The sequence below is a fragment of the Grus americana genome, chromosome 1, assembly GCF_028858705.1.
Source record: "Grus americana isolate bGruAme1 chromosome 1, bGruAme1.mat, whole genome shotgun sequence".
NCBI lineage: Eukaryota > Metazoa > Chordata > Aves > Gruiformes > Gruidae > Grus > Grus americana.
Window position 1 is genome coordinate 186,377,601 of NC_072852.1, and position 20,251 is coordinate 186,397,851.

A 20,251-nucleotide genomic window follows, 5' to 3' on the forward strand; every position below is an offset into this window, starting at 1 on the left:
CTGTCTTTCTTGAACTGGGGAGCCCAGAACTGGGCACAATATTCCAGACGTGGCCTCCCCAGGGCAGAGTAGAGGGGGAGGATAACCTCCCTCGACCTGCTGGCCATGTTCTTCTGAATGCACCCCAGGATACCACCGGCCTTCTTGGCCACAAGGGCACACTGCTGGCTCATGGAGAGCTTGTTGTCTGCCAGGACTCTCAGGTCCTTCTCTGCAGTGCTGCTTCCCAGCAGGTCAACCCCTAACCTGTACTGGTGCTTGGGGTTGTTCTTCCCTCGGTGCAGGACCCTACACTTGCCCTTGTTGAATTTCATATGGTTTCTCTCCGCCCAACTTGGTAGTCTGTCTGGGTCTCGCTGAATGGCAGCGCAGCCTTCTGGTGTATCTGCCATTCCTCCTAGTTTTGTACCATCAGTGAATTTGCTGAGGCTACACTCTGTCCCCTCATCCAGGTCATTGATGAATATGTTGAATAAGACCGGACCAAGCACTGACCCTTGGGGCACACCACTAGCTACAGGCCTCCAACTAGACTCTGCACTGCTTGTCACAACCCTCTGAGCTCTGCCATTCAGCCAGTTCTCAATCCACCTCACTGTCCACTCAGCTAACCCACACTTCCTACATAAGCCTGATGCAACTCCATCACCTTCAGTGGTCAAGCTCCTGGCTCACGTCAGGATGGAATCGGACGTGGATCTGTGGCATAACAGAAGTACTCGAGATCCTTTTAAGATGCAATTTATTAAGGAGATAGACCTTAATCACAATGAGTTTTGATGCTAGTTGTCATAGTTTAGAGGACGAGCAAGCTTTTTTTTTTTTTTTATTGCAGTTAAATTCGTTCACTCTTATTATGGAGTTAACTATCTATTTCAAGCATTCTCCAGGTGGTTGCTGTTGCCAGATGTGGACAGATCTCTTTGTGCTTCACTATGAAACTAGCTGTGCTGGCATCTTTGGATGTATTGAAGGCTCAGCTATATTAAAATAATTTTTAGATTTCCAAGCCATTCTCCTGCAAACTTTTACCAAATATTTCTGGTTTATTTTTGCAAGCAAACTTTCTCCATTTTTAGTTGATCTGTTTCTCTTACTTGATTCATACAAGCATGCTTGTAACACTGCAATTTGTCACCATGGAAACAACTGTTTGGTCACTATAGCTGATGTCACTGAATGAATCAAGTAAGAAAATCATGAAAATTATTTTTAAAACCCACAAAAACTCAAACAACTAACCTCCTAAACAAATTCAGTAACAATTTGGAACAACCCAGAAAGAAATTAAATTGAATGTAATGACTTACTTAATTTCAGTTTTCAGAATTGCGGGGTGGGGGGGTTAACTTTTTATGTTTCTCTGTGGGTGGCAGCGACTGCGTAAAATCCAGTGGAATGGGTTCTAGCAAGCCCATCTCATACCCAGCACCGCATCTCCAAATGAGATAGATTGCTGCAGCTTCAAACCCGTCTCTGCCAAAACTTTCATGGGAAGCTGAGGCAAGGCAGACTTCTCCCTAAGGGTACGTTGAGACCTGACTTGTCCATTTAATTAGCCACTTAACCATTCCAGCCAAAAAGGCTGAACATGCAGCTGTCTGCAAACAGCCTGCCATTGCCCAGAAGCTTTAAATATTACATATATATCTTTATCTATCTCCATTTTCCTGACAGAAATAACCATAGGCCAGAAATCTTTTCAGCTGTTGTACCCTACCCATGTCAATGCTACGGTGATGTCTATTTTATGGATCAATGTTGATTTTCATCCAGGATTCTGCAAAGCTTTGCGGGAAAAACCTTGGAAAGGGAAAGAGAGATACCATTTCATAATCCAGGGAAGCCTTTTGGAGATTTACCCACGACTCAAGTACAAATGCAGGATAACCACATTTTTATTTAAATAATCTATTTCTGTATTTAGTGGGAAAGTAGATAAACCCATTTAGGATTTTGGTTAACTTAAGTTTCTTACAAATTTCTTATAGCTACTGGTAACACATAGTTAAAAATGCCATTCCAAGACGATTCTAACTTTAGAAATAAGAATAACTCATATTTACCATATTATGTTTATAATTTTGTCACATTTTGCATGAAAAGATAACCTCAACCTTATTTCTTAAATAATATAGTTGATGCTGACTTAGAAGGAGTCACTTTCATCACTATCACATGTAAAAATCTCCAAGGGATTAAACTTTAGGAGACAGTCTCACAAAAAAGAAGCGCCTCTTTTATAGCCTTATTAATTAAATGTAATTAATTTACTAGTGCCCTGGAATTGCAGGTATTAAAAAAAATCATAAAATCCCCAAGTGCTTTTGCTTTGCATGTGATAAATGATACAATCACTCTTTCCTTTTAGGGAAAATACAGAGGAAATAATATTAGGTGACAGTGAAGTTCATCGCAGCAGGTCGATTGAGATTGTCAGGATTCATTAGCATGCGTGTGACTGGTAAATAATTGAGTTAATTTTAGGTTGAGTGACATATTTAGAAAACTATGAATCACCTTATTTTGTGAATTTAATCAACCTTTGCTCTTCCCTGGATAGTTTGGCGTACATCTGCAATATTAAGTCAGAACTGACTCTTCACTCTGCAGCCCTCACAAATACCAGCGGTTTACAAACATTCAAAACCATCAACTGTATTCAATGCTGGTCTCCAGCAAGGAGTTCAACACAAAGAAAGCATCATAATTACAAAGAAAACAAAAATGGAAAAAACCAAGAAACCTGAAGAGGAGGCTTTCTTTAACTGAAGTTTTAGGGAGATTTATGCTGAAATCTCAATTTGCTTTGTCTCTAAGAATAAAAATGGTAAAGTCCATAAAACATCAATGCAGAAATATGATTTCTCTGGACACTTTAAAAAAAAATAGCTCCTGTTTGAAAAATTTAGTCACTCCTCAAACGCTTCTTTGCGATACACTATTAGCCCAATTAAATCACATTACAAAACCAAAAATTGCACTGCATGTGGATCTTCCAGCTTTGCCTTCTGAAAAAGGCTATTTTCAAAGACAGGAAACATCTTTTTCAAAGTTTAGCTTTATTTAGAAATAAGTCACAATTCCTAGCTAATGTGAGCTATTCATTTATTTTTCATCAGATGTCTTCTGATCTCTTAGCGCAAAGTTCCTCTTCATTTCCGAAAGACGTTCTACTAGCACTAGATTTGATATTGAACATGACAATATTTAGGTAACACAGTGGGCTTTTCTATGTAAAATTTAAGCTGGGAAGATATGCGCCTGCAAAAAGGGCAATTACTCTTCGGTTTCATATTTTGAATATGCAAACAAATTGCTTGTGGATTACTGGCAGCTACGGCTTGGGCTCTGACACTTAACTGTTTGTTATTAATACGCAAAGCAATTAATGTAACTATAAATATGAAAAAGAAAAATATCGACACTATTTACATTAGTTAGTTACTAGGAGGTAAAATACTTTGTCAGCTGTAATACAATACAAATTGCTGCAAAGCGTTTAATACAATTATAACACGCACATATTCAAAGCACTACAGTTTATATTCTAGGTCTGTCCTCCTGGGATCAATTTATGATACTCTACGCTGGGTATCTTGTCTTGACAAAATAATGATACTTCATTCCCGTGTTGCTACGTTTGGCCACCACACATTTTATGTACGGGTAGGATTACAGAGCCAGTCGCTGCGCAGTGAATAACAACGCGCGTCGCCGGGATGCACGGGGACGGGAAGCAGAAGGCGTGATTAGTATCTAGACGGAAAGCACCACACATGAGTGTGCACCTGCCTCTCCAATTCGGAAACATTTTCCTCAAGCAAACACAGTAAAAAGGCATAACAGAACCACTTCTTCACTGTTGGCATTGGTTTCTTGAGTATTCATATTCACATTTACCATCTTCACCCCATACATCCATGGCACATAGTGACAGGCAGCAACTCCACAGTGGAGCTTCAGGAGGTCTAAAGACATGATTCCTGCAGGTGACAGCCAGCTTGGTGAGTACGATAAGGTGGACAAAGCACACATCATAAGGGGACTGTCCCTTTAGTAAATACTCAAAGTCATTAAGCCATTTAAGCAGAAAGACTGCCTTCAATTTCCTTCATTTTCTTGCATCTGGAATTAAATTTGTGTTCAGAATTACTGCTGTTATAAACAGAAACCAATCTTAACAGGACTATTTCAAAGTTCCTTATTACTGCTTTAATTTTTAAGTCAGACAGTTGTGTAACTTGTTACTGACATCCTCAGATACTAACAATACGGCACGTTTAGCAGCATGGCTGAGCCATGACCATTCCCATGAATCAGAAGAAGACATGGCTCCCAGGTTCCCAGGGTGGTTCCCAGGGTTCACCAGCGTGGTGTCCTTGCAATCATCTATGGTAAACACATATTTTCTAGCACTGCAAAGGCAGACAAACGGTCGCAACGCCAAGACGATTCAGAAAAGGGAAATAGTTTTAACGTGTAACTTCTTTGCATAACTCTGATAAATGGAAGGGGCAACACAACAGAGACGCACATTACTAAGTACGCTGCAGTGCCTAGATGAGGAATCAAATTAAAAATCAACAGGGAACTGCTAAAAGCTGACACCTTCTCTAACCAAACCAAATTGCTACTGCCCAGTCGATACTGGGTGATGCACTGTCCTGTTTTATTTGCCAGCTGCTCCATGGGGCTGATCCAAATCTGTCCGAGAGCAACACAGTCCTTTTTGGATGAAGCCTCAAGTAAAGACGAGAATAGACAGAACATCTGTATGTAACTCCTGGCTGAGGGCTGGCTGAGGGCTGTTACAACCCCAGGTTTTTGCTGGAGCATCCTCAAGGCTGCTCCAACTCTCTTCCCCACTACCTCAGGCTGTGACGCGCCATGGGTGACCCAGCTGCAGGGGACAGCCAGGGGACAGCCTGGCTGGTGGGAGACCACTGCCCGCTCTTAATCGACAGCATTGCCCGTGCAGCAGTGCTGAAGGGCTTTGCCGTACGGATGGTGGGGTGCAACCCTTCCAGCTGAACTTCACAGCTTCTGCCTGCTTGTCACAATTTAACTTTAGTTTTTGTGTTTAATGTTTCAGATTTGCGTGCAGTTTGAAAAAAAAAAAAAAAAAGTCAGAGCGTGCCAGTTATTTCTCCAAGGTTTCAGAACACAAACTTTGCAGTTCTTCTGCTGTTTGGCACAGGCTGCCACAGATGGAAGACAGATATCTGTCCGCCAACGTTTAAAGAGGACCAGATTTTTTTGTTTAGAAATTTTAGCTGTTTAGCACTCCCAGTCGTACAATCAGCCAGACCAACCCTTCCCTCCATAACAAGTGCATACACAAACGAACAAGAGAGACCACTGCCCGTGCAGGATTTGAACGCGCAGAGACATCTGCAGTGTGTTGGGACTGCCTTGATGGTTAGTTTTGGAAAGAAAGGGGCCAACCTTTTCTAACCTGATTTGGAAAGTTCTGAAACTCACGTAGCTTTCTGCCAAAAGGGAGCTCATTTAATGAAAGGGAGGGAAAACAAGGTTGCCCAGTAGCCACTTCAGCTAACGTCAGCCAGGAAGATTTGCTATTTCATAGTCCTTCCAACCCAAACATCTGAGGGAAGTTGCTGAATTGGTGCATGCTCTTGCTAAATCGGCTGTGCTCCTTTCCCGGCTGATGGCTGCCAATTTAGACTGACCTCAAATCCTCCAGCTTCCTCCCCTCCCCGAGTTACAGTCGTTCTCTGCTATCGCACCTGATCTTTCACAAAAGTTTCCGCACCTTTCAGCTCATCACAACAACCCTTCGAGCATAAGCCGAAGCCAGCTTGACACAACAGATTTCGTTTTTTTCTCAGACGCACGCATATGCCACAAAGACTGCAGTTCATCACCTACGCTTTTCAAGCGTCGCTGAGCACGCTCAAGCGGGATAGCGCTATTGCAAACAGGGCAGCGCTGCCGCTTCTTTTTCTTCATCGGTTTGTTTTTTTTTTTAAACTTTTAAAGTAAAAAGTTGCTTAAAGTAAGTCTGTTTGAAGTTAAGTTCACAATTTATCCTCAATGAGCTGTCCTGTGCTGCGTCCAAAACCAGCACAGAAACATTGTCGCCTTTTGCTGGAATCCTGTGCACAGCCTGGAGAATGGAGCTTCCTCTTCTGCTCCGGCATCCCTTGAGCCTGAATACTTCAGGGCTTGAAGATTTCTTCTTTATGCAGAAGGGTGGTGCTACTGGGTGGTCCCTGCATGACTGTATGCACGCAGGGAGAAGTTTCCAGGAGCAACAGAACGTTAGCTATGCCATAAAAGTACCTACAGTGCTTACTGCTTTCTTCCATTCTGCATGACGTCTTGGGAAAAATTCAGGGAGAAAATGAATGCTGACATCTGACAGGCATCGGGCAGTGTCTTGAGGAACGCAGGGAAACATGCTGCCCCCCCAGACAAGGGAGGGGAAAGGACAGACGGCTGGTTCGCTCCCAGACGGGGATTAGAAGTCGCAGGTGAACCAAGGCCACATGCCCTACTAATAGCAGCAGGTTGCTGCTCAAAATAAGTAGCAGGTCCAGACATTTGTTCTCCAGTTGGGTTCAGACATAAGCTGTAACACAGATGTTCACAGGGCACAAAGGGGACACCCAGCAGAGCTGGCTGCAAAAGAAAATTTACAGGAATGACAGCGAGTTGCCTTTTACAGCAGGCTCTCTAGAGAGGCAGTAAAAGGCAAGCTCATTCTGCTATGATTTTTGTCTGAAGCTCCTCCTTGTGTAAGATCCCACTGCTGCCAATCTCCAGAGAATGAAAATGAATTAAAAAGAGGAGGAAAAAGCAAACAAAAAAAACCCAACCCCAAAACCCAACAACAAACAAACAAACAAACAAACAAAAAAACCCCAACCAAAACCATGGGAAAGCAAAATAAAGGAGCAAAGGAGAAAACAAAGCAGAACAAATGAGACCAAAGAAATGCACCACGAAGAGAGACTAGATGAAAAGAAGAGAAGCAAAGGCACATCAATAAATTTCAGAAATAATAAGGAAATGCAATCATCAGAAACACTGCTGAGATCTTCTGCACACACATTAGACATAGGATCCTCTGACAGACCTGGACACGGGTCTGAACATCCAGGAGATACAGTAATAGGACAATCATACATTAAGGTACTTGATCCCATACCTAAAATGGAGACAATGGTTCTTCTCCAGCTTTTGCCAGACATTTTGGGACTACAGATGACACATACTATGAAAATATTTTGCATTCTGATTCTTACAGAACAAGCAACTTACTGCAAAAAAACACATTTTTCTGGAGGGGTTCTCTACACCAAAAACTGGTCATGGATTTTATTCCTAAGAATTCAACCTCTCCCCCATTATAAATCTCTTCAAAGTTTCTCATACAGATCAAGGTAAGTTCAGTTGATACATACCTTTATTCAGGAAACCCTTTCATTTTTAGAGCTGACACTCAAAAATTGTCTAGGTCTATAACCTCTTTAGAAACAATAAATTCTTCTAAATCTTCTCTTGTTTCCCTTTCTCCATTGCTAGGAGCTCAGCAGATTTTCAAGCATCATAAAGTGTGACCTGACTTTTAAAAAAGAAATTACCTAAAAATTGCTTTGTTATATGCAAGAATGTATTTCTGAAACTGCCTGAATATTTTCTGTAAATGTTCCAAGTGAGATACTAGCTTCACTGAAATAATTGAGAAAATTTCCAGGAACATCAAACTACCCAAGATTTCGACCTTGTTTTCTACCTAGTATTTAGTCACATTCATGCCTTTACTACCTTTAGCAGTTGCAAAGAAAACCAAAGGAAACACAGATGAAAAGCGAGTTAAAGCATAGCCTCAAGGAAGGGGGGATCGAGAGTAGAGCTATTTCTTCCAACTCACTGATTTTTACCTTCAAAAATTCTTACTCGCTCACGGAAACTCACCTTTTGTTCAGTCTGAAGTTAAATTAGTAAGTTTGGCTGCACATTTCTCTCTGAGTCACTGTGAGCATCATACCTTTCCCACTTTCTGCCATACAAATACCACATGTGCTATTGAAAATTCAGCCAGCAAAGATCCATCATACTGTCCCATTCATGGCAGATGAGATTTATCAAGAGCTTTAAGAAGTTCAGCATTAAACTGTCAATAAAACTCACACTCCAAATCATCCAACACAAAACATGAATGTATCCATTACACATACCTATTTATTGCAGATATTCTCCAAGTTTCAAGAAGCATATAACCAAGAATTGCTTGAAGTTCAGAGTCCAAGATCTGAAAAGGAGATAACATGTATTTTTAAAAGTCACTAAAAGTATATGGCTTAAGCATATAAAAAAAAATTGTGCAAAATTACTATGTAGAAATGAGTTTATGAGCTAGTCCTTCTAAAGTTGTGCATCACCTGAGAAATGTTGTGGGTGATAACAATGAAGGTACGATAATTTATAGGGTATTAAATTTAAGATATATAACATTGTCTAGATTCTTAGGCGACTTCTACATACAAGTTCAAAATTAGTAGAAAACTCTGAAACCACATCAAATTTTCAAACAGCAATTTTGCTACAAACCCGTAACGAAAGAACGAAACCAACGTATTGAATATGCAAAACTGCCAGTGGCATAGCCAAAAATATAAATGTATTAGGAAACCACAAGCATCCCTACATACACTTAAGCAATATTCTGCCTTTAGTTTGCAGCAAAAGAGTGGCATGATTAGGAAAACCACATGAAAAATCAAGGCTATCATTATGTGCATTAGCTCTTTCTTGTCCAAAAATGCTGAACATGGCAGTTCTGCCACAGGTATGATATTCTAGATGTACATTTTTGTAAGCATATATATAACACCTAATCACAATTAGTCCTAGAGTCTCTGTAAATTTTCCTGGTGATTCTCACACAGTGGCCCTGAGCATAATGCATTTGGTAAATCTAATGTGATTAAGAAAGCAAAAAAGAGGAGGAGGAGGAATCGGGAGAAAGAAACAGGCTCAACAGACTAAAGAAAGATAACAAGGAGGGAAAAAAAGAGGAAAAAATATTTCATGTGTCCAAACGCACTTGGTCTGATCTTTGTTCTGGACAGTGACTGAGATGACCACATCAGCTTTACCATTATAGATGCTGTATTGAGTATTTCTGTGGCACCATTAGCATCTTTGAATTCTGCAGCAGTTTCACACAGCCACAGCTCTTAAAAAAAAATAATTAAGAGTCCGCATTAGAAAAAGTCTTGCCTCTTTCCTTTCCCCACAATTTTGCCTGAGCTTTTGTCTGCAGCTGCACTACTGGTACCCACCGCATCATTCCCAGTGTAGGCAAAGTGAATGACCCCAGCAGAGTTCAGACCAGTCATTTATAGAGCAGCCTATACCCACTATGCATCAATGGTCACCTGGCTGGGAGCACCTATGTGCTCTAGCTGAAGAGCAGGCATTTTCTCCTCCAAACACTCGGCCCAATGAAGGAGTCCAAGACTCCCTCTGTTCCCTTCTGTGAGCAGGCAATTTTCAAGCAGAGAGACAAAATGTAAATATCAGCATGGATAATTATTTCACTGCTCATTTTTTGAAAGATAATCAGACAAAGATAAGGCTCGCTCAGAGAAACAGAAGCAGTAGAAATTTTTTATCTAGCAACTGCATGAAAGATTCTGCCAATTCTTCTTACAAAAGCAACAGTTCGTTGATTTGTAGCTGCTGCCTACTTTCATGTGCAAGAACAACAACTACAGAAATCCCTCACTGGTCTTCTCTACATATTTTCAGGCAGTCTCTATAAATATGACAGCTTCCAGGATTATTTATTCCATGCACTATGTTGCCATTCCTGCTGTTGATGTCAACTGCAGACAAGCCAGGCTCAGAAGCTCATATTCCATCACAGAGGCACAAGTAACACCTCTGCATCTCTGCCCTTTGCATCTCCTACTCAATTCCCCAAAACAGATTTCCACAATAAGGCGCCGAGGAATCACAAAGAGAATGCCATTACAGTTAATGTGAAAATCAGCCAAATATCACCTCTAAGAGGAGTGGAAGCTATTTACTAGGTAAGACTGGTAAAAATCTGCAAGATTAGAGGGCGGCCAAAGTTTACACTTTATTTTCTACAGTAATGTCTTCCATTTTTTCTGCGTGTCCTTCTTCATCAGTTAGCCTTGTAACACCTTTTCCACATAGAATCATAGAATCGCAGAATATCTCACGCTGGAAGGCACCCATAAAGATCATCAAGTCCAACTCCCTGCTTTTCACAGGACTATCTAAAACTAAACCATTTGTCGCGAATGGAGTCATGAATTTCACTCGTAAGAGAGAAGCAACAACAGACTTCACTCATATAAACCAGTGTATTCACAAAGTTCAACGGTAAATGCGACAGTGGCTTAACGAGATTCGATGGCAAAGTACACTGGATTGTTTACTGCGTAGAGGACAGGGTCAGACAAAACTGTCAGACCCTCCCGTTGAGTCATGAAGTTCAGAAAGGACACCCTTGCTTTCTAAACTCCTTCTCAGAGAGGACTCTAGGTGCAATTGGATCCAATCCTATTCCCAGACTTAATCAAGGGTTTATGTCTAAAAGATTATTATATATGTGCAATCAACCCTTTATATCACTTAGCTAAGTTTTCAAAGTTTAGCATGCCATTAGTCACTTACTGAGGATCTGTTGCAGCAAGGAATCTCTCAACCTCGAGGAGTAACCTTGAGAGGTGTCCCTACTCAATGGGAGGTCTCCTGCTGTGCAGGAGAGCTCAGTGGGCCCTGGGCTGTCCACTATTTATAGAGTAAGATGATTGACTTACAGTCATATTTGCATACCAGCAAGACATTTCGGTCACTATTCCAGACAGCCCTTGGCTACCATGTTGCTTTCCATCCCCTAAAGTCCTGTATAAGCCAGATGCAGCCATCATGACCCCCACCGGTGGTTATGGCATAAGGTGGGGGGATAGAGCACACCAGCACAGCATATGACTAAGAGCATCGTCCAGACACTCCTTGAACTCTGACAGGCTTAGTGCTGTGACCACTTCCCTGGGGAGCCTGTTCCAGCGACCAACCACCATCTCAGTGAAAAACCTTTTCCTAATGCCCAACTGAACTTCCCCTGGCACAGCTTCATTCCCTTTCCTCGTGTCCTGTTGCTAGTCACCTCCACCTCCATTGCCCCTCTTGAGGCATACCCTAGGCTATGCTTTCCCCTCTTACTTATCCTTCTCATCTCTTACCTACTTTTATGGCTGCCTGTTTTGTCTTCACTCACAAGGCCTCTACAGTTGACTACAAGCTCTCATGTTACTACACCTTGACAGGAGTTATCACCCATCAACTGAAGCACATTAACCGCCTAAATGCATGCTGTTCCCCAGCGGTAACGTCTTCAACTAAGTGACCTTCACGACAGGTAGATTCCAGGGGCTGAACTGTTAGGTCCAGCAAAACTTGTGTTGTAAAGGTAACCTTCAAGACACCAACTGGGTGTAAAATTCTACTAATGCCATAACGCATGAAATATTGCTCACAGACATGTCTCAAGGGATTGTTGACCTGAGAATGCCTTATGACATATTTATAGAGAAAAATAATGAATTATTGCATGGCTGAGATAGCTCTGTGTCGGAATGTTTGCAGGCAAAGATAAGAACAATTGTATGTAAGTATGTGTTATCCAGAGGGACCTTGACAGGTTTGAGAGGTGGGCCCGTGTGAACTGCATAAAGTTCAACAAGGCCAAGTGCAAGGTCCTGCACATGGGTCAGGGCAATCCCAAGCACAACTATAGGCTGGGCGGAGAATGGATTGAGAGCAGCCCTGAGGAGAAGCACTTGGGGGTGTTAATGGACGATAATCTCAACATGACCTGGCAATGTGTGCTTGCAGCCCAGAAAGCCAACTGTATCCTGGGCTGCATCAAAAGCAGTGTGACCAGCAGGTCAAGGGAGGTGATTCTGCCCCTCTACTCTGCTCTCATGAGACCCCACCTGGAGTACTGTGTCCAGCTCTGGGGCCCCCAACATAAGAAGGACATGGAGGACCATGAAGACAGGCTGAGAGGTTCTTCAGCCTGGAGAAGAGAAGGCTCCGGGGAGACCTTCTAGCAGCCTTCCAGTACCTGAAGGGGACCTACAGGAAAGATGATGAGGGACTGTTTATCAGGGAGTGTAGTGATAGGACAAGGGGTAATGGCTTCAGGCTGAAGGAGGGTAGGTTTAGATTAGATATTAGGAAGAAATTCTTCACTGTGAAGGTGGTGCGGCACTGGAACAGGTTGCCCAGAGAAGCTGTGGCTGCCCCCTCCCTGGAAGTGTTCAAGGCCAGGTTGGATGGGGCTTTGGGCAGCCTGGTGTAGTGGAGGGTGTCTCTGCCCATGGCAGGGGGGTTGGAACTAGATGATCTTTGAGGTCCCTTCCAACCCAAACCATTCTATTATTCTATGCACACAATTTGCTGTGCATAACATTGTTTATTTTAGAAATGACCACCCGTCTGACTGTTCCAAAAAACCTCATAGATTTGCTAAAAGATGCCAGGGAAAGTTTTTACTTGTAGCATACTTTCTATCTTTAATAACACCAGCTGTCGCTTTTACATATACATCATGCCCTTCACAGTTATCCCATATTCCACAAACAATGAAAAACCCCCAAATCCTCCCACAGTTATTAACATCTGCTTCATTTACTGATTCTGACAAACTGAAGGACAAAGGCATGATTTAACAGATTGCTCTACGTAAAGAAACAATGCAGTTCACGAAAGGATTCATCAAATGCCCCTGTCAGAAAGCTTTACAAAGCACAGCTTAATGAATGTATGCAAATTGCTATAATATATAAAATGCCTGATACCACTTCAACAAGTAATGTGCTTATGAAATCTATGGAGAATGGTAAGATAGATCAATCTAATTTGTCTTTGAAATAAAGCTATTTGGTTTCCTCCAGATAATTTCAGTCTCTTTTTTTTTAATGCCTTGTGGCATGACAGCAATGCGTTACATACAATGAACCACCGCTTTAGACCCTAGAAGATGTGATTATTCAATAGAAAAAGCATTCAGCAACAGACAAACTGGAAGCACACTGGTACACTTCAATATTTTCCTTCAATGTTTTGACATGCTGGCATTTGTAAAAAATTGTTATTTCCAAGCCTTGCTGCATTTAAACAGCCCCTATTTTTCTTTTCTTTTCTTTTTTTTTCTTTTTCTTTTTTTTTTTTTTTTTTTTTTTGCCATTGCTTGATGTGAGGTTGAAGCCTGAGTGTAAGTCAGGCTGATATTTACAGCATGAGGAACTGCTCAGATATGAAAGCACATCAGAAAACAACATGCATCCAGGATGATCACTGCTGTTGCTGTTTTCAACATTATTGATCTAGAGATCTGATAATTTTCTTTTCATCAAGATAAGGAAAGAATGGCTTATGAGCTAAAATGATTTTTGATGAAAAAAACAACATTTTCTAGAGCTTTTTTACCCCTCTGACAACTGAAAGTTCTTACTTGAAAAAAAAAAAAAGCCATTTTCAGTGTTTTGTCAAAGAAGCCAAAACCCACAATCACCCTTTACGAATTTATGGAAAAATAAATAGAACTTCTGTAATTTTTTACCTGGAAAAAAACACATGGAAAAGAACACGGCATAGTAAACACATCAGAAACCTGAAGATGCAGAGTTTATGTATCCTGGGTTTACTATTTAGGCTGTGCAGGTGAAGGAGAAAGAGGACTGTGAACTACCATGAGTATCTCCTTTTAAAGACCTTTTTTTTCTCTAAAAACTTCTATATCAGAGGAGCCTAGGTACAGCTAGTGAAGTCTTGAGGCTGAGATGGATTATATCACCATTTCTGCACTCTTTATTTTTTAGTAGAGGTGCTACTCACCCTTTGAAAAAAAGTCCTCAGACCATCATATGTACTAACATAAAACTGCTTCTTGATAGTTTATAATTTTCGACCACCTTCTTACACCTTCAGCACCCCCAGTCATCCACAGACTATAGATACAGAACACAGATTGTCTGGCCTCTTCATCTTCCCTTCGGTCACATTCCTCTGGAGTCTGTGATGGACAAGGTCCAGGGTGCAGTTGGCTAGTTCTCCTACATGCTCTTTGTTAGGTCTACAACTTTCCAGCTGGAGAGTAACCACCACATTCTACAGAATTCAGGTTTTCATAGAAAATGAAAGGAACTTTTGTGCTGGGACCACAAAAGGAAAAGACACAAACATTCTCTAAGTAACACTTTCTTGGGTGGGTCTTACGTTATGCCAGAAGAAATTCCCTGATACGAATACGGTGTGAATGCTAGCTGATAGTCTTACAAGAAAAATTTTCCCCTCCCCAAAACAATAGTCTAATAAATAACAGTTTCAACTCTTATCTTACATCATCCATTATTTGTTTCACGTTACTACAGAAGTAATTGCTGTTACTACCAAAGTTAGACACACGTTTTGCTCACTGCCTCAGGCAAAATGACTAAGTTGGGCAGCACTCAGTACAGATTCTCAAATCTCTGCATCACAGAACTGCAGTTTCTGCATTGAGAATTAACTAAACTATAAAATAAGAGTCCAGGTTGAAACATTGTGTCAGAAATGTATTGTGATCTTCTCATTTTGAAGGCATTAACTTGTAAAATCCCTTCCATTCTGTTACACTGAATATTCAGTATGTGCCAGGCACTGTGGAAAACGTTTTTATTTCTCTGCAAATGAATATACATTAGAGTGTTTATAACATTTTTCTAGAATGGGGTTTGTATCACTGACAATTAAGGGGTGATATCTTTAATACTCTGTATCACTTTTAGAGGTCAGTTAGCAATATTTAACAAAACAGGCTGTTCCTATGTTTACATCTTTTTTTGTATTCAAATTTGCAAGATGGTGGGTTCCCCAGCTTTGCATTCAGTCAAAGACTGAAATCTGGGAATAAAGGAGCATTGCAAGCCTTTCTTTATTATACCTCATTTCTCAGAGTAACTCAGGTTCCATCATTACCATCCCTATTTTAAATTTGTTCTTTTTAACATAAATGTACAAGTACAGAAAAATGTCTCCCCTTTCGACTGTACATCGAGGCCAACAGATTCACAGTTGATGTAGTTAATAAAGGCAAATTAAGGAAGGTCCATCTCACACCTCCTCTCTTACCTCCTGAACCCATATAAAATTATACTAATTATTGTAAGTAAAATTAAACATTGTAACTTTTCTCTGAAACAGGGAGGAAAAGATTATTCTTGGGAGTCAATCTTCTTACAGCTCCCCTAAGATGCAACATCTGATAGATTTCAGGGTAAAAAAAAGAGCCTCCTGTACAGATTTCAGTTTCAGTCTAATAAAACAGCTTCAATAAAGTATATTAACCTGCACACCATCATTGACAAAATTACAGTCACGCTGTGTGCAATGGAGTATGCTACAAGATAACGCAATAAAACATTCTTTTTAACTTGCTACTTTGGGTATATTTTTTTTTTTTTCCATCAGGGGACATCAGTGTTTAAAGTCAGGGTGCACTGCTTTAACAAAACAGGTGGGAAGCAGAGCCAGTCCACCCAGTCCCACATCCCTACCTGCTAGAGGATTCCTGCCACGCACTGCAGTGAGGGTATTCACCCATCACTGTTATGGACAAAGTACCGATACTGGACAGCAACGTAATCAATAACGACAAATGGATCTGGGACTATCCTGAACTGACAGTGAAGCAGACTAGAAAGTGAAATCCTTTCTTTGATTAGCTTCTTGGCAAGCTAGTACAAATCCATGTTTCCTGTTGAAAAAAGAAAAATGAGGAAGTTTCTAACAATGCAGACCTTTTTCTGCTTGAGGAGGTTTATAAGAATGCAGACCTTTTTCTACTCAAAGAAAGCTAATTTCTAATGGCTGAAAATGCCCTCTTTTCCTGACCTGTGGGAAAATGCGAGAAAGGACTCACTGCTCTGAAGTCTGTCTCAGAAGTAGTGTCCAAGGTGCAAAGATTCCCAACCCGAAATACGTCTGTGAAAGTACAAAGTATTGAGCAACTTTACTGTGGCCGGCACTTCTCAAGGGAAAGGGTCCTCACCCGCCCCAACACAGGCAGAAGAGGCACACAACATGGCCACTGCTTTTGGATTGACCACGCAGAGCCTAAGCTACCTTGCTGCATCTCTACAGAGGGTCTGAGATATGCAGAAATGTGCTGCCATCATTGCAGTCTAGAGGTTGGAATAGAAACTCTGTAAGGAAATACATACTACTATTTTTTTTTTTTTGTTCTTTTAAAAGAAAGGCAGAAGCACTAAGCAGCACTATTTCATCCCATTGAAAGACTGGGTCAGCAGCTCAATGCAACAGATGCAATAAATCTCTAACCCTGCCCTTCTTTAACTACAGTGACAACTGCTGGGAAAACCCTGCTCAGATAATCACAAGGAATGTAAAAAGGGGTCCCAGTAAATTGAATATAGATCATATTTTTCAAGAGTAAGACCTATTGAAGACATCATGTGTAAGTTCAGCATGCCCGTGACCTTCAGTTGTCCTGGAAGGCCCTTATATAACATTATGATACCTCATTCCTGCATAAAAAGAGGAACCGTTCAGAACTAGCCACCAGTAAAGGCCAGCCTCAGAAATCACAAGTGGATCAAAAAATCCATAGAAGAAACAACAGGACCATCATGTCCTCCTTGAAATGGACATCTATTTTAACGGGGGCCAGCTGCAATTCACATGTGTTTCCTCACAGTATTTCTAGCATTACAGAAAAGAAAGGCCAATGATCCTTCTCGTCTCAGGAGAAAATACAGAAGCTGGAGCTGCAAAGAGGAGTAGGATCAAACAACTTGAGAGGAGTCTAGGGAGCCTTTCTAAGCAGTCATGTCTCCTGCTAAAAGTGGAGGACAGGCACCAAGATGTCATTCTCTGAAAAGTCAGAAATAATGAGGAATAGCTTATCAAGATAAGGATTATTAGCAGACTGGCTAGTGGCAGAATTAGTTCACCACAGTGATGGTAAAACCATATTAGGAAAGCAGAGCAATTTTAAGGGAAGGTAGCTAAAAATACCTGCCCGACACACACTCCTCCAACTCCTTCTCATCTCCAGTATGGTGCTGCTTCAAAGTTAAATGTCCCAACAGAAAACCCTGTACTCTGTCTGCTAGTGTCAACATGAAGCATTGCATGCTGTGGCAGGTCTGTAGTCTCCAAGGGTTGCGTCTGCATGAATTATGAGAATAGCTGCATTTTGTTCCAGTTACTGTGAATTAGGAGCAGAACCCCCTTGCCTGGCAAGCTTTCAGCACAGGCTTCAGCTGGGAAAAGTCTGGGTACAGTGCTCAGGCTGTAGTATTGAAGGAATATACTACTCAGAAGGATAAACTGCGTCTTGTTTCCTGATCTTGCTTTGTCCATGAGGATCACACAGGATCTGTGTGACCAGGTGGCCAAGAAGGCCAACAGCATCCTGGCTTGTATCAGGAATAGTGTGGCCAGCAGGACTAGGGAAGTGATCGTCCCCCTGTACTCAGCACTGGTGAGGCCACACCTCGAGTGCTGTGTTCAGTTTTGGGCACTCACTACAAGAAGGACATTGAGGTGCTGGAACGTGTCCAGAGAAGCGGAACAAAGCTGGTGAAGGGTCTAGAGCACAAGTCTGATGAGGAGCAGCTGAGGGAACTGGGGTTGTTTAGCCTGGAGAAGAGGAGGCTGAGGGGAGACCTCATTGCTCTCCACAGCTACCTGAAAGGAGGTTGTAGCCAGGTGGGTGTTGGTCTCCTCCCATGTAACTAGTGAAAGGACAAGAGGAAATGGCCTCAAGTTGCTTCAGGGGAGATTTAGATTAGATATTAGGAAAAATTTCTTCACCGAAAGAGTGGTCAGGCATTGGAACAGGCTGCCTAGAGAGGTGGTGGAGTCACCATCCCTGGAGGTTTTCAAAAAATGGGTAGACATGGCACTTCAGGACACGGTTTAGTAGACATGGTAGTGTTGGGTTGACGGTTGGACTTGATGATCTTAGAGGTCTTTTCCAACCTTAGGATTCTATGATTCTAATCATTCTGTTCCACACAGACACATGCATACCTTACAATCCCTTCCTAACACCACCAACAAAAGACTGAGGTCCCAGATGTTTTTTGAGAAGGCAGCTGACATCCCCAACTCCAAGAGTCTGGCAACAGCAAGGAATTTCTTACGCTGACCTCTCAGACTGTGACCTTCTGGCATTTGTTAGCAAACAGCAGAATCCACCAACCACTGGATTAAACATCAAATAGGTGATAGCACAAACATGAGCAGTGGCCAGTCTCCTTTCTAGTCCCTTTGGTAACACTATGATTTCATATTGCAAGCCTAATTTATTTTTTTTTAACCTCTGTAAATGCTTCTATGCATTCTCACAAAACCTTCTCTAAGTTTACCAAATTCTGTCTTCACGTTATTTTGGTTTTCTACTCAACTAGTGCATTTGCAGTTTATTCTAGAACTTCACCTCTTGGGATGTTTGAAAAATTTATTTCAATTTTCAGTCTAAATTCATTCAGGACTAATTAATAAACATATTATCTTGTGCTGATATTATCCTTCAATTACAACAGCTCTCCTCCCTCCCTGGTGTTTGCCCTCCAAAGGTATTTAGAACAAAGTTTTTTCCTGGATATTATATACAAATTGTAGGGAATGAAGGCTTAGCATATTTTGTCAGAAAGTCTGACAGAAGGTACCCATCCACTGGGAAAATATATTTAACTTATTTTTTTACTAATGAACAAAAGGCAGATGCTGATTTCTTTTCCTAGCTAATACAGTATAAACCAGGAATGATTATACCTGCATGGAGACCAAACTATAACCTATGGCTAGCCAAGAGGCAAGAATTGCATCTGAGCAGGCATTTGCCTAGGGCTGCAGTGAGGATTGTGAGCACTAAGCCGTCAGTGGAGAACAAATACCTAATAAGGGAGAGGAGAGCAGTAGGGATCTGTCATGGAAGAATCATCTTTTTAGAGGCATTGGAAAGTGAAAGATCTTGACCATAGACTTCCTCCAGCCCTGAGAGACCTGAAAACCAATGTATCTGGCATCTAGACCTCCTACTCACTAGGTAAATGCTGCACCTGCTTCGGTTCAGATTGGACATTAGGAAAAGGTTCTTCACTGAGAGGGTGGTCGGTCACTGGAACAGGGTCACCAGGGAAGTGGTCATAGCACCAAGCCTGTCAGAGTTCAAGGAGCATCTGGACGACATTCTTTGTCATGTGGTTTAGTTTTAGGTAGCCCTGCGAGGAGCAGGGAGTTGGACTTGTTGATCCTTATGGGTCCTTTCCAATTTGAGATATTCTGTGATTCTATAATTGTATGTCTATGCAAAAGGCAATTTTATCCAGCCCCTTGTTTTTCAATGTATCCCTCACAGTTTTGTCTTGAATTCAATGCTATTCAAATGTGTTAGGAATGGTCTCAGGACACACAATGCATCAAGCCTCTCTGAACGCTGAAGCACCTCACTGCTTCCTCCAAGCTGTGGTGACATTGCCATGGAGAGAACCAAGATTTCTCACTTTCTGAACCATGATGTCTGAAAATTCAACAGACCCTACCTTTAAATACCCAAGGAAGTCTGAGGTCCAGGACAGAGGGACTGATCGATGTAAATCAGGTGGCCCTCTAGCACACCTGCTCTGTATCGATCTCCAAGACTGCAGCACCTAGGGGGGATTTCTCTCACCAACTGCAGATGTCAATATTTGAGCTCATCACCTTGGGCTACCCTTAACTGAGACAGAGAAATAGGTTCCTCCAGGGGTCAATTCCTCTTGTCCTAATGTGGGTATCTAAAATAGCTTAGATGAATTGCACCCAACTATAGGGTCCAATGATCATAAAAGGAATTTAGGGGGAGTAGCTTTGATGTAGGCACTTACGCCGTAGATAAGGTAGTTGAGAGAAATCTTACTGCTGAAGTCTGCCTCAGGAGAGCTGGCATTCTGACAAATCTGAAGTCACAAACAGGGGTTCAAAGGATGGGTTTTCAATGACACCATGATCTAATCTGTAAGTCTTTATTCAGTCCAGCCTTTTCTGTTGTTGAATTTTAAATAGAAGAATTTGAGATTTGGCTCAATGATAGCAGCAATAAAAGTCATCATTAATCTAGGAAGGCTGATTTATGAGAAAATATTAAAATAACTAAATATGTATAGCTTGACTAAAGCCACTATTG

At 41.5% G+C, this 20,251-nt stretch overlaps 1 protein-coding gene across 4 annotated transcripts in view; it reads right to left on the reverse strand.

Moving 5' to 3' along the window:
• Positions 1 to 20,251, reverse strand: part of ENOX1 (ecto-NOX disulfide-thiol exchanger 1) — a 370,433-nt gene that overhangs the window by 286,247 nt on the left and 63,935 nt on the right. For all 4 annotated transcript variants that reach the window (XM_054809849.1, XM_054809876.1, XM_054809859.1 and 1 more), the window contains one exon: positions 8,208 to 8,281. The gene's annotated coding sequence lies outside the window, so the exon portion shown is untranslated. The remainder of the gene's footprint in view (positions 1 to 8,207; positions 8,282 to 20,251) is intronic.